Raw genomic sequence first — 13,722 nt, forward strand, 5'->3', positions numbered from 1 at the left:
AATCTGCGAAAATTTATACGACCCGACGATCTAATCAAACCCTCCTCATCCAGAAATGGCGAAAGTTTATAAATATTTCTTGATTTAGAAATACTTCTTCCACTGCCTAGTGTTCGTCCCGAACAGGCACAGAACCTGTTCCGTAAGGAGCCAATCGTTCCAGATGTACAACTTTCATCTTTGATCTAGGGCTGTCGTCCTTCTGAATCCGGTATACAACATCATTGATCTTCTTGATGACTTTGTATGGGCCTTCCCACTGTGTTTATTTATTTATTTGTTTAAATTTCTACTAACACGACAAGGATTTCTCCTTATAAGTGATGGTGTTAGGAACAAAGATTTAATTACATTGGAATATGAGGTTATAAAAAAGTTAAATTAATGTGAATAATATGTTAAAATGTTTTTATATTGCAATATATTGAGGTAATTATGCTAATATTTGAGATATTTCTTTTTTGAATTTAGACATGTTACCAATTGTTTGTATATTATTTGGGAGGTTGTTCCAAAGACGAATGGTGGATATGTAAAATTGCCTTTCAGATATTAGGCTTTTATATCGGAACTGGATTATTCGATTGCCACGATTTGATTTGGCAAATTGAAGTCTCTCGAAGAGATAATTTGGTTCTAGGGTATAGATGAGTTTATGTAAAAATATCATTGATTTAAACTTCAATAGATTTTCAAAGCTCATGTTGAAAATTATATACGCAAATTCAGATATTCGTTCGCTTGGCTTTTTCAGGAATATGTACCTTGCGATGTTATTGAAGGCAACTTTAAGTTTGTGGAAGTCAGCAGCACTACAGTTTGCATATATTTCACAGCCATATAACAGAACTGGGACGATATAAGTTTTCGCTAAAAGTTTACGAATATTTTGTGTGGATTCTTTGACAGCCCATAAGTTTCTAAGCATCGCATTAACTCTTCCGACTGTATTATTAATATGGTTACTCCAAGTTAGCTCTTTATTGAATGTTATTCCTAGGTTTAGTGCAGTATCAACTCTTTTTAAAACCGTATCATTAATTATAAGATCATGTAATGAACTGATCTCCTGTCGACGCTTAGTAATCACAATGTATTTAGATTTTTTAGGGTTAAGAGTTAAGCAGTTACTAGTTGCCCAAGAATATATTGCGTTTAAATCATGATTTATATTCTGATACAGCGAAGTGATGTTTCCGGATTCAGAACTTGCGTAGAGTTGAACGTCGTCTTCATATATTTGGATATTACAGTATTTTAGATTGTTTGGCAAATCATTTATATATATACAGAATAGTAGAGGTCCGAGAAGAGACCCTTGTGGTACTCCGCGGTAGATTTTCATTTCACTAGATCGTGTATTATTGCAGTAAACATATTGAGAACGATTGGAAAGATAAGATTGCAATAGCTTACAGGCAGTGTTTGAAAAATAAAATAGTTTATCCAGTTCATTAATAAGAAATGTGTGATTAACAGTGTCAAATGCTTTGCTGTGGTCAAGCAGGACAAGACTGGATACTTGGTTCTCATCTATTTTCTCTCTCACTGATTCAACCACATCTATAAGAGCTGAGATGCAACTACGCTTTGGCCTAAAACCAGATTGTCGTTGTGTAAATAGGTGCATGGATTCGATGTAAGTGCTCATCTGTTGATACATGATCTTTTCAAGTACTCACTATTAGTCTTCGGTATCGGTAGTATCTGTGATCGTTTCCATGACGCAGGGAAGATTGATTTAGTCAAGATGTTATTGAACACATATGTGAAGTACGGAAGGAGATTTGGTAAAAGCATTTTTATGAGTTTTGGACTGATATCATCTGCCCCCACAGCGTTTGAAGTAATGTTTTTGAAACAAGATAAAACTTCGTTTCGATTAACACAGTGGAAGGAGAAAGAACTATCCTTTTCTGGATCACTGTATTCAAAGGAAATATTGTTCATGGGTTGTGGAGAGCATTCCCCGACGAATGTCTTGTTCAGAGCATTCAGATCTATATCTGTGGGACACTTTGAAGATATTTTGCCAATTCCAATGTTTCTAATTTCTTTCCATTTCAGTTTGCTATTTACTGCGCTAGAGAACTTATCGCTATAGTATTGTGTTTTAGCAATTTGAATGGCCTGGTTAACTTCACGTCTTGCATTTCTAAAGATAGACAAATGTTCTGCAGATTTGAATTGTTTCCATCTTTTATAACAGAAATCCCTTTCATTTATGAGCCTTTTGATATGACAGTTGAACCAAGGTTGAGTTTTATGTGTAATACGTTTTCTGAATGTCGGCACACATAAGTTATATATGCTATTCAGACTATTTTCCAAAAAGTTAATTTGGTCATCAATTTGCTCCATCGTGTATATTGAGTTCCAATCAATACTATTCATGGTATTGTTTAACTCGTTAAAGTCGATCCTTTTGAAATCGGGGTACGTAATGTATTGGTTATGAATGGAGAAAGTTGTGTTGTATATCATGAAGATTGCGTCGTGCTTAGAAAAGGCAGTAGCCATTAACTGGTCGTAGAAAAGACCATTATGTAGTTTTTTAACAAACATTAAATCTAGAAGGGTATTTGTTTGTAGTTTAGGACACAATCCTTTCTTTCGTTGCGGGTTAAATAGCAGAACCAATTCTTCTTCTTGGAAGCCCTCAGAATTTACAGCACGTATCTCGCCTTCATTCTGTTGCTGACCATTTTTATTTTGTTGCGCACTGATTCGTGAACTTCACCGAAAGTGTTTGGGATGTCGTTTCTGTTTTCTTCCATGGCGAGCTCATTAGGTTTAGCGCCGAATATCAGATCTCCAGGCAACTTCAACTCAGTTCCGAATAGTACATTGGCCGGTGTTCGAGAGGTGGAATCATGAATGGCAGATCTATAGGACAGCAAAAACTTTGGTATATGCTCGTCCCAGTCCCTCTGGCCGTTGTCCACTACTTTTCGAAGATGTTCCTCCAGAGTGCGATTAAACCTTTCTACCATGCCATCGGATTGTGGATGTAATGGTGTAGTCCTCGTTTTCTTGATACCAAGGGATTCACACATCTCTTTGAATATGGCCGATTCAAAATTTCTTCCCTGGTCTGAGTGAATCTCGGACGGCACACCGTAGCATAATATCCAGTTTTTTGTTGACAACATCCACAATCGTTTTCGCCTCTTGGTTTGGAATTGCATACACCTCCAGCCATTTGCTGAAGTAATCCATGACCACAAGGACATAACGGTTTCCAGAATCACTTACTGGGAAAGGGCCTGCCACGTCCATTGCTATTCTTTCAAACGGGGCTCCTGGTCTATATTCTTGCATAGGACCTCGACTTTTCCTTGTTGGACCTTTCGCCTTCATGCACTTCTCGCAATTGGCTACCCATTCAGCAATTTATTTCTGGCATCCAACCCAGTAGAATCGTTGCTTCACTTTCTCGGCGGTTTTGGTTATTCCCAGATGAGCTCCACTGGGACCATTATGGAACTCCGCCAAAACGTCTCTTATTTTGGAATCTGGAACGATGATCAAATTTCGGCTGCTCTTGCCATCTTCGCTTTCCCATTTACGTTGCAGGGATCCATTGACTAGAACTAAACTATCCCATTGAGCCCAGTATGATTTCATAAGTGGACTTTCGGCTGCGATGTCTTTCTTACTGGGCTTCTTGTTCTCTTCCTTTGCCGAAATAATTTTGTTCAAAATGGGATCTTTACGCTGTTCTGTTGGCCAGTCCACTCCAGATTCGATGTGTAACAGCCGAATATCAACAATATCCTCGTTATGTTCAGCTTTCGAGCAGTGCTTGCATTCTATACTGCAAGGTCGACGTGACAAAGCGTCAGCGTTACCGTGTTTTCCACCTTTTCTATGCTCGATACTGAAATCATAGCTTTGGAGCCTCTCGATCCAACGTGCCAGTTAAGCTTCCGGATTCTTGAATTGGAGCAACCATCGTAGAGCTGAGTGATCAGTCCTGAGCAAGAAGTGTTGTCCATACAAATATTTATGATAGTGTTTTACACTCTCTATGACGGCTAGCGGCTCTCGTCGCGTTACACAGTAGTTCTTTTCGGGCTTGGACAACGTTCGGCTGAAATATCCGATGACCTTCTCCTTGCCGTCTATCTGTTGGGATAGCACACCTCCAATACCATGCGCGCTAGCATCTGTATCCAAAACAAATTTTTCGCCCGGAATAGGATACGCTAGAAAAAGAGCTGAACATAAAAGTTCTTTTAAATGTTGGAATGAATCCTCCTGTTCGTCGCTCCACTGGAACTTCTGACCTTTTTGCGTCAATTTATGGAGACTAGCGGCGATGCTGGCGAAGTTTGGGACGAATCGTCGGTAATATGTACATAACCCAAGGAAACTTCTTAATTCGTAGAGATTTCCAGGTCGTGGCCAATCTCTGACAGCTTGGGTTTTGTCTTCATCGGTGGATATGCCCTCTGCAGTCACATGATGACCCAGGTATTTAACTTCCCGCTGGAAAAGGGAGCATTTCTTTGGGTTAAGGCGTAGACCAGCGGCTGACAATTGCTGGATAACGTCTTTCAAGTTCTTAAGGTGCTCGTCAAATGTATATCAAGCACGATTTCCAGTGCAACCCCTTCAGTACCCGCTCCATCAATCTTTCGAAGGTAGCCGGAGCATTGCAGAGCCCGAACGGCATTACATTGAATTGCCAGAGACCGCCATTAACGCCAAAAGCCATCTTTTCCTTGTCTTTCTCGGCGATCTCTACTTGCCAATATCCACTCTGCAAATCAAGCGTAGAAAACCATGTTGTTCCGGCTAGTGTGTCCAAATTGTCATCAATGCGTGGAAGCGGATAACTGTCCTTTTTGGTGACAGTTTTCTGTAGTCCACGCAGAATCGGCTACTTCCATCTTTCTTTTTGACCAGCACAACTGGGGAACTTGATGATGGCTCGATCACTCTACTCTCCGCCATTTCCTTTATGAGCTTTTGATCTTCGTCTCTTTTTGCCAGGGGAACACTTCGTGGTGCCTGTTTTATGGGCCTTTCTTCTGCGGTTTTAATTTCATGTTTCACTACAGATGTTCTTCCTTGATTTCCCTTTTCAGAAGCAAAAGCAGAGGCGTTTTTCCAAAACAATTGCTTGGATTTATTTCTCTCTGACGGCGATAGATGACGTGTCCAAGCCTCGAAATACACTTCTAGATGTTTTCTCACTGTTCCATGTGTCTTTGATGAGTTGCCTTCCAAATTGACTATTGCCTCGGCTGGTGTACATTTTCCAATGTCAGAAAATTTTACAATTTGCTTATGATTGTCAGACAAGTTCAAGACACGAACTGGTATTAGTCTCTCTTCATTCGTTGTTACCAGGACATTTGTTATCAAGATGTTGTTGCTTTTGTTTTCTGCTGGTTCAACAACCCACAATTGGCCGACTTCACAATCTCCATTCATAGAAACCCATATAATTGCTTCGGCATTCGGTGGTATAGACTCTGACTGGCTCGTTGTCAAACGTCTGACAGGTGTATTCTCACTATAGCCCACGTTTACCGTTATTTCGGCATCGCACCATGTCATTACACGACGCTTCGTATCCAGATTGAGACCAAAAGCAATCATGAAATCCGCTCCAATTATAACTTCGTCTACTATATCGGCCACAATGAAATCATAAGTAACGGATTTGTTAGCAATAGTTAATTTTACGGCGACCTTTCCATATACGGTTGCGGGTTCCCCTGTAGCCGTTCGTAGCTTGACTCCAATCAGTGGTGTAACTTTTCCTTTTACTAAATCAGATCTAATGATAGACTTTGATGCACCAGTATCCAACGTCAAAGTACGCTTGTCGCCATTAATAACACCCGCAATAGTTAAATTGTTATTTTTCTGTTGAACTATTGCTATGGAGATGGTGGGGCCATCGTCTGTGGGAGCCAGCTCTTTCCCCGCTGAACTAGCTCGATTTAGTTTAAAGGTGACTCACTTGACTGTGGGGTTACCTTCTTATGGCTATTGTTTAATGGAGATGGTGATGTGGATCTTGACCGTTTGCGTCGTGCTTTGCATTCTCGAGCTAGATGTCCCGGCTTATCACAGTTATAGCATTTGATTCGGGATTTAGTTGCATCCTGTTTTAATTCTTGCATTACCTGCTTCATTGCTTCTTTCATCGATTCAATGATAGATTTCGATTCTTCACACTCGGTCTCTACTCTGCGTACTTTGTGAATTTGAGGCCGTGCCAGCAATCTCGCAGTTTCTTGCGCAAGTGCAAATGTTACTGTTTTTGTGACGCATATGTTGCACATTTTATTTCTGGGTCTCGAATGCCATTCACAAAGGTCTCAATTTTGATGCGGTCCACAAGTGGGTGACTCTCTCCTGGGTATGTCAGTAGCACCAACCGCTCAACTTCTTTTGCAAAGTCTTGTAGAGTCTCGTTTGATTTCTGGACTCTACCTCTTAATTCCATTCCAAAGATGTCTTGCTTATGTTCTCCACCATACTTGCGTTGTAGTGCAGCTATTACTTCGTTATAGTTATTTCTGGAAGAAGTTGGGATACTTTGTATTACATCGGCAGCATTACCCTTCAATGCCAACAGAAGTTCAATTGCTCTGTCGTTGTCATTCCACATGTTTCTGGATGCCACCGTCTCAAATTGGAATTTGAAAACATCAAATGAAGATGAGCCATCAAAAACAGGAGTTTTTATTTTTGGGCCCTCGGTTACGCGCACTGGACCACCTTTCATTTCTAGTTCTGACATTTTTTTCTCAAGGTGTAGAAATTGTTCATCGTGAACCACAAATTTCTTATCCAATTCCACTCATGCGTCGCAATGTCCATATTACGCCGTTCAAACTCTTCCAATAGACGCTTTTGGAGCTGGGCCTTATTGCCTGTTGTCGGCAGCTCCAGTTTGCTCAATTCCTTTTTTAAGTCTTCCACACGAAGCTCATTAAACTTCATTGTAGATTTTTTTTCGTTATTTCCCTTCCGACACCAACTGTTACGTTTTTATATTTAGGCGTTTTTAATTACCCGACAATTAAAACACAGTTCTTTTAAATAACGACAATCTACAATTTATTTACTATGACTTCATACTTTACAATTCGTTCACATTGAAGTTATTCGTTTGACGCTTTAATTAAGACTGACTCGTTAGCAGCAAGCGAGCGCTTTTATATATGACGGTGTGGCAATACGAGAACATTCTGGTAGCACTACAATATTCTGGCAACGCCAGAACATTCTTAGACAATGCTAGAAGGATCTACGACCATTAAGTTGTTCATCTGGTGGCTGCCAAACACATACACACTCACATAGATATATGCTCGCATTACTACAACAACAATGACAATAGACAATGAGATGAAATGAGAATGCAGAATAACAAAGCAAAGGGGTTGCTATTCTATGAGAGAGTAAGAACTAACATTTCGGTAAGCAAACAAAAGAACATAAAAGAAATTCAGGAAAATACTAGAAAATGAGTAGATGATTCCAACAAGTGATAGCGAAATTTTATCGTTACAATTTTAAATTTTAAATTAACGGAAACTAATTTAAATAAACTTATATCTATAATTATCAAATTCGTAAATTTACAGACAATTGGTCTAAAATTGCGACAATGAATACAAAACCACAGTCTAGTGCAGGTTGTAAATATTAACGATTTCAGTGGGCGGATCGATCTGAAAATTGCTATGAGCCCATCTGACGTTATGTACAACAAGTGTTCCAAATTTTAAACCGATAGGTGCATTTTTTTTAGTTTTTGCCTCGTTGGCCCCATAGTGCAACGGCCTCCATAGTGCAAATATCTATTCGATCCATTCTTCTCCGACGAAATATACTATCGGCCCGTAGCACCCAAGCCATAACTCTGACCAGTTTGTGGTATGACGAATATTTCTCAAATGGAATAAATTGGCTCCTTTCCACATGCAGCACAAATTTAGTTCGCTTCTCTTCTGGGCATTCATCACCAATACCATCGACCAACGCCGTCCACTTTTCACTGGGGAGCTTCAAGAAACTTGGTCCACTCAACCACCCTGACTCCAATAGACCTTGATTCAATCTCCTTGGTCTCGTTGCCTCGTCAGTCTGGCACCCATTGCCAATGTTCGGCTGTTGCAGAATCTAGAATTTCTGATATTCGATGTGCCACGAATAGCTTATACTGTCTACTATCAGATTGTATCCATCGTATCGGTTTTTGAATCTGACCAAAACGTGACTACCATCGGCGTCATGTCATGACTTAATATTATAGAATCCTTCAGTCGCACTCCGAGCACTGAGGATTGTAGCTTCAATCTTGGCATTGAAAGTGATTTAATCGGTGCACATCGGGCTTTTCCAGCAACGAAAACTAATCACGTTTCCATATCGTTTGAAATTCTCCAGTAGGCTACGGTCGCAAACGCTATTTCGCTGGCGTCAAAAAAATGTGTACTTCGACATGTGAATCGCCATTATCCATTCTTTTTTCATAATATCTGGGTAGTCCAATTTATTGAATATCTCTTAAACCGGTGTACCATTCATACCATTTCTCGTGTATATCCAGAGGAATTGGAAATTCCAATCGATCTTACGTCCCCACATCTCCTGCAATAGTATCTTTAACCCTATCACAACATTAGCCAACGCACCGAACGGATCGAAAATTGACATAGTCAAACTTAAGACTTGACTTTAGTTGGTATTCTGTCGCCGTTCAAAACAGATGCGGGAACTCTGGCGAACTTCAAAACAAATCTGAAAGCATCATCCTGCGGAACCAAAACATGCCCAGTATCTTCTCCGTCGTTTCCTCATTACTACACAGGCGCGACAAATTAAGGCTAGTTGCATCATTCGGACCTCCATCTACCGGGTCCAAATATTCCTTTGAATTTGACACAAGTCATAGTCACAGCGATGGCCTCATCTATATTGTGGAAACTGTCCACATAGTCATCCACGTAATGGCATTCGACAATAGCCCTATATGCTCTTGGATGAGAATTCTCGTAAATGGCGGCATTGATATTCTTAACGTATTGGGCCGTACATGGCGAACTCACGGACCCAAAGATCATGACCTGCATGATATATTGTTCGGGTGGGCCAGAGCCCACCAGCTTCTCGCCACAAAAAACGTTGGGCCACCTGGTCCTCTTTTCTAATAATCACCTTGTGAAACATCTCTTTTATATCGCACTTGGCTGAATCTAAATAATATTAGGGCTGTTTTCTTTTAGCACTGGATACCCTAAGCCGTGAAGGACTAAAAGAAAACAGAGTGCTCGTTTATCCAGGACATCTCCAAAAATATGCAACACTGTCATCAGCTGTTTAAAAACAATCACAGAAAAGAAGTGAAATCTTGAATTTTTAATGTATGAAATGCTCCAATTAGTAATAAATATTTACTGCTGCGATTATTTATGACACTATACCACTTTGAATTACATGTTTTTCGATAAATTAGACACAATAAAGTGCTATTGTGAATCGATGAAGCGTCACTTTATCAAAACACAATCTGGCAAGATCGGCGGGACTTGCACTGATGAGATGTTCTGGATAGAACACTAGTGCAACGATGTTTTGGATAGCCCATACAAATGTTGTATCCAGTGCAAAAAGAAAACAGCCCTATTGACAACAATGACTTTGGTTGATATTTGTCAGGCCCCTTCAGTAATCTTGAATTGAATGATACTCCGTCAATCCGTGCGGCTGCATCGACTACTAGTCGCCTCTTGCTTCCCTTGTTAACATTCGTTATCACAAAATGCGGCAAGTACCAAGTACGATCTTCTTTATTGCATTCTTCATCGGACAACTGTCTGACGTATGACTTATCAATGTATTCGTTAATTTTTCCATTGTACCAATCGGCAAGCTCCTTATCTTTTTTCATCTTAGTTTCCAAGCTAACTAGACGTTTCAAAGCATTTCTATAAGTCGACTTGTATTTGTAGATATAGTTCCGCCATAGAAGACCCGCTTCGTATCTATTTCCAATTTTCACTTTTCTGGTTCTAAGAAATTCTAATGATCTCTTGTCCTCATCTGAAATTATTGCTTCTACATGTTTCGCACTCAAATTCCTGCCGTTGTATTCCATCCAAAATCTTACAATCACGGCATACGGTAAAGTCCACAGAATCATCATTAGAACCAAAGAAACTTTGTTCTATGTACGGCAAACGATTCATCTAAATTTATAATCTCATAAGGACGGGCCGAGTGAATATGTGGCAAACCTATCAACAGTCTTGGCTTTCCATTATAATTCCCAATATTAGTATTTATTATCTTTGGCAACTTTTTTCTAAAATAATTTACTTCCAACGACTGCGGTGGCAAATCTATTTTCTAGTTGTCCATACGTTCTTCATATGATATTCATTTCCATACGAAACATTGCTCATTATTTCCATTTGTACTCTTTGAGAAACCTCATCTATTGTGTTACCACCTATCCACCCGAGTCGTAAATTACTTCTATCGCCTTTTAATCCTAAACGATATGCGGTCTCATCTTCAAGTAACGTAATTTTCGAATCTTCATCGATAAATGCAACTATATCAACCACACCCCTCGGCCACCGTAGTCTAACAGGCAAAAAATTAAAATACGTTCCCTTATTAATCGACTCATCCATAATCGTATTCACAGGTCTGTTATCTATTTGGCTCGTTATCGGTTCTTCGTCATCACAATCAGAGAACGGCTGTGATCTACCGCAACCGACCAGTGTATTTAATAAACACCAATATTTGCAATCTTAAAACACCAATTGGTAAAAAAATTCATCCACCAATATCCAATGCAACTGTCGGTGTTTGTTAGCATGAGTATTGGTCTCTCGAAAACACCGTAGTAAATCAATCACACAAATTGGTTACCCCATAGGCCTTATAATACATAGATGAGCCATGGGTGTCAAACTATATTTGACAGTTCCGAAGATTAAGAATAAACGAGAAAAATAAGAGCACGCTTACAATCTCTTTCGTTTTCCTTTTAGTAGTTTGCCAATTTAATTTTGAGCAGCATTGCTCTTTACGAACAACACAAAAGCAAATGCACAAAAATTAATGTTTGGGACTGACACATTTTTTTAAAAGAGAATAGTGGATCATCTATGTATTATAAGGTCGTAAAACTGTGTAGCCGTAAAACTGTGTAGTCTCTCTGAACGAATTAATAAACATTGGCCACTGCTCGGGCTGCCCCGAGAATTCTGCCAGATCATGAAGTTTCCTAATCTGTTGCTGTATGCCGCTGAGTTGTGGGGCATGTTGGTGGTAGTGGCATAATGGGGCATATGGGGCTGTGTAACTATAGGGCACATTCGTGTTGTATTTAGTCCATACGAAATTGCCGGCATGGGCTATGCAGTCGAATGTAACGAGTATGTGCTTACATGGGGATTTGTTTGTGTGGCAAAATAAAGCTTATGGCGTTTTCTTGTATAAAATGCGCACTTTTTTTGTATTTTGCCCGAAAAATGTACTTTTTAGGTTCTTTTCTAAAAAATTGGCAAAGGTGCGAAAAGGCTTCGAATTCTTTTGTTAAAATAGCGCCACACATAGAGGCAAAGTGCGGGCATTTTCAGCACCATCGACAAACGAGAGTGCTGCGATTGCCCTGTTTCCTTTTTTGAAAACTTTTCTGCCCGCTGAAACGATAGCATTTTTTAGGTTGCTGGCAACATTAGGGCTGTTTTCTTTTTGCACTGGATGCAACATTTGTATGGGCTATCCAGAACATCGTTGCACTGGTATTCTATCCAGAACATCTCATCAGTGCAAGTCGCGCCGATGTTGCCAGATTGTATTTGGATAAAGTGACGCTTCTTCGATTCACAGTAGCAATTTATTGTGACTATTTTATCGAAAAACATGAAATTCAAAGTGATACAGTGTCATAAATAATCGCATCATTAAATATTTATTACTAATTGAAGCATTTCATACATCAAAAATGCAAGATTTCACTTCTTTTCTGTGATTGTTTTTAAACAGCTGATGACAGTGTTGCATATTTTTGGAGATGTCCCGGATAAACGAGTACTCTGTTTTCTTTTAGTCCCTAACGGCTAGTCCCAGTGCTAAAAGAAACAAAAATGTGCATTCGGTACAGACGAAATGAAGGCAAAGCATTTTTTTCAGAAAAGAAAACACCATTAGAGAAGGGGTTTGGCGGCGGTACAAACGATTGTGTGGAAGGTAAGGGCATTGAATACTCACTTTAATTTTGTGTGTGCATTGGTGGCAGTGATGTGTGCATATATTTGTTTGGTTTAGCCGATGTATTTGTTACGAGGGCTGTTGTGTTTGCTGCAGTACTAGTTTGAATATGGTCAAGTTCTTCATACATCCATAGAAAAATTATTACCATACGGGCTCAAATCAATACCGTACGTTATTGATTGTTAGCCAACCCCGTATGGTACAATATCAATACCGAACGGTACAGGCGGTACACAAAGCAGGAAAGTACCATACGGTATTATGAAAATACCAAAATGGTATTAAAAATAATACCTAAGTGGTATTAATATTTATACCATTAAGTTATTGATGTATAAACAGTGTGGTATTACCAAATAATACCAAACCGTTATTGGGTTTAATACAAACCCGGTATTTATTGTTATACACTGGTAGAAAAATGGCGGTACGTGTCCATTACCGTGTGGTATTAACAAATTGATTCGCGTTACCTTTTAATTTTGATACCACATTGTATCAAATCATTTACATCAGGTATTATTATGGTATTAACAATCACATCGCCGTAAGATATGATATGTAGCCGTTGCGACCAATTGTAATTGGTCGCCTTGGCAGTTTATTAGCTGATATGGGTTGTAAAGAACTATATTTTGGGATAACATGGCAAAAGAAACAAAATAATTCTGTGAATATAGCGAAATATAAGTATAATATTTTTTAGCAATATTAATTACTAATGCGAATGTTCTTTAATTAGATGCGCAAGTGATATACCAAACCCATCCATATACCACAACAGACGACTTGTGGAATGCAGTGCCTGAGGTGTGACATGGAACTGAATTGGCAGAAAAACTTTGCATGGGGAAATGATAAGGTATGTATATATGTTATGTATTAAATGAATTAAAGAAACAAAGATTATTGCCATAATTAAAACTGTGTTTGTATTAAACCCAATACCGTTTTGGTATTATTTGGTAATGCCGCACTGTTTATACATCAATACCTTTACGGTATAAATATTAATACCGCTTAGGCTTTGTGTTTAAAACCATATTGGTACTTTCTTAATACCGTATGGTGCTTTCAAGCTTTGCGTACCGCCTGTACCGTTTGGTATTGATATTAGGGCTGTTTTCTTTTAGCACTGGATGCAACATTTGTATGTGCTATCCAGAACATCGTTGCACTGGTGTTCTATCCAGAACATCTCATCAGTGCAAGTCGCGCCTATGTTGCCAGATTGTATTTAGATAAAGTGACGCTTCATCGATTCACAATAGCAATTTATTGTGACTAATTTATCGAAAAACATGAAATTCAAAGTGGTATAGTGTCATTAATAATCGCAGCAGTAAATATTTATTACTAAAATGCGAGATTTCACCTCTTTTCTGCGATTGTTTTTAAACAGCTGATGACAGTCTTGCATATTTTTGGAGATGTCCTGGATAAACGAGTACTCTGTTT

At 39.1% G+C, this 13,722-nt stretch overlaps 1 long non-coding RNA gene across 1 annotated transcript; it reads left to right on the plus strand.

Annotated features, from left to right (window-relative positions):
• Positions 1 to 12,876: 12,876 nt before the first annotated feature.
• Positions 12,877 to 13,188, plus strand: LOC142223977 (uncharacterized). Its single transcript, XR_012718987.1, has 2 exons — positions 12,877 to 12,954; positions 13,007 to 13,188. It is a non-coding gene; the product is annotated as an uncharacterized LOC142223977 (long non-coding RNA).
• The last annotated feature ends 534 nt before the right edge of the window (positions 13,189 to 13,722 follow it).

The sequence above is a fragment of the Haematobia irritans genome, chromosome 2 (assembly GCF_050003625.1).
Source record: "Haematobia irritans isolate KBUSLIRL chromosome 2, ASM5000362v1, whole genome shotgun sequence".
Taxonomy (NCBI): domain Eukaryota; kingdom Metazoa; phylum Arthropoda; class Insecta; order Diptera; family Muscidae; genus Haematobia; species Haematobia irritans.